Genomic DNA, 3668 nt, shown 5'->3' on the forward strand with positions numbered 1-3668 from the left:
TGAGGAAGTTCAAATGAGCATAACAGAAAGGTAACATGGAAAATAAGCTAAAATCAATGTTAAAGCAATGATGATGATGATTTCTTACACATCAAGAAGGGCCCCACAGTTATTACAAAGAGGAAATGAGAATACAAGATATTCATGCCTCTCTCTCAAATAATTAGTGAAACATAGATGCAAATCTAAACTGAAAAAAAAAAAAAAATTAGAATGCTAACAGAAGCTTCTCTTCTCTATGTTAATAAAGTAAGGATACTAATTGAATCATGGCATGGACTCTCTCACACACACAGCCAATAATGAAAGACAGGGCAAAGATATAATGGTAATGTTGACCAAGGTCTAGGGATAAGTATTAGAACTTCTTGGTGAAGATTCAAGTTGCAAAATAAATGAAAATATAAGGTGTTTATTAATTTTAAGAACAACAGGTTATCTCCCTTCGTCTATTTACGGTAAAGAGTTTGGATTAAATGCCAGATAAAACAAATTTAGAAATAGATATTTGGGAGAGATATAATTATTAGTATTATGCAAGCAAAGCATACCGTAGGTATGAATATAAACTATGTGCCAGGTATAATTATATGATCAAGAATATAAAAATATATCTAATAGTAGAGTGCTTTAGTAAGAAAAATGTTTTGAAATTGGTGATTGATGTTAGTGTTGGTACATACATATATAGAATGTCTATATATTAGTAATTAAGTGGAGCATGCAGAAAATATGAGTTTGTGGATGATATGGAAATATATATACATGCATTCTATACAATTATATGTACTTAAGTGGGTGAACTTACAATATTTAGGTACATGTATAAGTGTATAATCAAGTATGTGAGGAGATGGTTAATGTGGAAAATGTATGTAGTGCAAAGTAACATTGCAATGGGTATTAGAAAGGTTGTATTCAGTTGATATAAAATGGTTTGAATTTGGGATTTAAGTATTTTTTTTTAAATGGTATTTAAAAATTATAGATTAAAAATAACTATTAAAGATTAGAAATAAATCTTAAAGAGTTAAATAATGTTAAGGGGATAAGAATATGGGTTATAAGTATATCTCTAATAAGAAATGGTATTAAGAGTGGGTTACAAAATGATAAATGATATTTAGAGAGTATATAGGTAATACGTATTGAGCAATTGAAACATTAAAAGGCAGGATTTAGATAAAAAAAAGATATGTAATTAAGGTGGAAAGTATGTATAATTAGAGTTGTAAGGTCTATATATAATATATAAGGGTATTTATATCAGATATATTATATATTATTATTTTGCCAGAAAGGAAGTAGGGAATTATTTATATTTAGAAAAAATATATTTGTGTACATGTAAGCATGTAAGCATTGGGAAAATTTCTGAGATCTATCATTTAGAAGTTTATGCTTAGAAAATAAAATGTTGTACATCTCATTTAGGCAAAGTGAGCAGGTTTTGGTCAGCGGTTCATACGCATGAGCATTGCTTAAAATTTTCCATTTAATTTTATAAGTTATATTGCTATCTTTTAGTTTCCAGATAAATTTACTTAGGCCAGTGCTTTTTCGTTTATTAGCATTTCTAAAGGAGGTCTGATGGTTTGCAAGTCTCGACTTCACATAACACAAGGTTGCTCTGACATAATAGAAATATTTGCCTTCCACTTCAACGGTTGCTTGGTATATTAGGTTTTTATGTTTACAGTAATTCTTAAATTTATATTTTTCTTTAACCCTGCAATCACAGAAATCATTTAAATAGTTATTAGATGTGTTATTTGTGTCAGTTTTATTGTTCATGTGTTGTCTAGATATATTATGTCTGGCATTTAAGTTTGTTTGGATATCATTTGTGTTTGTATTTAGAGAGGTGTTATTTCTATTTGTGTAATATGCATCAAGTTATACATTATTAAAAGATGATATATGTCTAAATAGAATTATAGTTACTGAAAATCTAATCATATTCATCATCATCATCATCATCATCATCATCGTCGTTTAACGTCCGTTCTCCATGCTAGCATGGGTTGGACGGTTCGACCGGGGATCTGGGAAGCCAGAAGGCTGCACCAGGCTCCAGTCTTATCTGGCAGTGTTTCTAACGCCAACCACTCCGTGAGTGTAGTGGGTGCTTTTTACATGCCACCTGCACAGGTGCCAGGCGAGGCTGGCAACGGCCACGGTCGGATTGGTGTATTTTATGTGCCACCGGCACGGAAGCCAGACGAGGCGGTGCTGGCATCGGCTACGAGTCGGATAGTGCTTTTTACGTACCACCAGACCTGGCTGGTTCAATTCGATTTCGATTTCGCTTATTATTAATTATAGTACTATATTGCTTAGAACTGAAATGTTTAATAATGATTGATCGAATTATTCGGATGACATTAGTCTTTATCTGCTTGCCATAAGTCAGATATTATTATTATTTCTTGCTCAGGTATTCCTTGTTGTTTTCATGTGTATATTTAATATATGGAATATGTATTTGATATATGGAATATATTTCTCAAGGAGTGGCTGTGTTGTAAGTAACTTACTTATCAACCACATGGTTCCAGGTTCAGTCCCACTGCATGGCACCTTGGGCAAGTGTCTTCTACTATAGCCTCAGGCCAACCAAATCCCTGTGAGTGGGTTTGGCATATGGAAACTGAAAGAAGCCTGTCGTATGTGTATGTGTGTGTGTGTATTTCTGCCATCAAGGTCCTCTACACAGATACATCTTCAACCATCTTAACCCCTGATGGAGAAACATCATCTTTCTCGATCGAGGCCGGAATACTGCAGGGAGACACACTCGCCCCATTTCTTTTCATCATTGTTGTTGATTATGTGCTACATATGTCAGTTGATACCATCTCTGGCAAGGGCTTTGAAATAAAACCAAGAAGAAGTTCCAGACACCCAGCTGAGTATTTGACAGACACTGACTTTGCTGACGACATCGCTCTTATCAGTGATTCTCTCTCCAATGCCCAGTCTCTTTTACAATCTCTTGAACAAGCCTCAAATTGTGTAGGTCTTTACCTCAATGAGACCAAAACTGAATACATAAACAGTGCCTGTCCAACAGTGATTGCATCATCCACACTCTCAACAGTGCACCTTTAAATATGGTTTCTGATTATAAATATCTTGGGTCATACATATCATCATCTGGAAAAGACTTTCTAACTAGAAAGGGTATGGCCTGGTCAGCCTGTAATGACATGCATAAGATCTGGTCATCAAATCTAAGTAGAGACTTCAAACTTGAAATATTCAAAGCCACAGTCGAACCAATCCTACTATATGGCTCAGAAACCTGGACGTTATCAAAGAAGCTTGAGAGGCGGTTGGATGGAACCTACACTCGCCTCCTTATGAGAGCTCAAAATCTCTCGTGGAGGCGCCATCCAACTAAAATGCAAATATATGGGAAATTACCACCCGTGTCATCTCTTGTGAAAGGTAGGAGAGTCCAGTTTGCTGGACATTGTTGTAGAGCTGAAAAAGATATATTTCTACTCTTCTCCTCTGGAAGCCATCTACTCGCAACACCAGAGGGCGCACACTCTCCTACCCTGATGTAATCTCCAGGGATACAGGCATCCAGCAACAGGACCTCCGTAATGCTATGATGGACCGTGAAGTCTGGCGCAACATGGTAAATTCCATTGTCTCGACCA

Source organism: Octopus sinensis, linkage group LG11, assembly GCF_006345805.1.
Source record: "Octopus sinensis linkage group LG11, ASM634580v1, whole genome shotgun sequence".
Taxonomy (NCBI): Eukaryota; Metazoa; Mollusca; class Cephalopoda; order Octopoda; family Octopodidae; genus Octopus; species Octopus sinensis.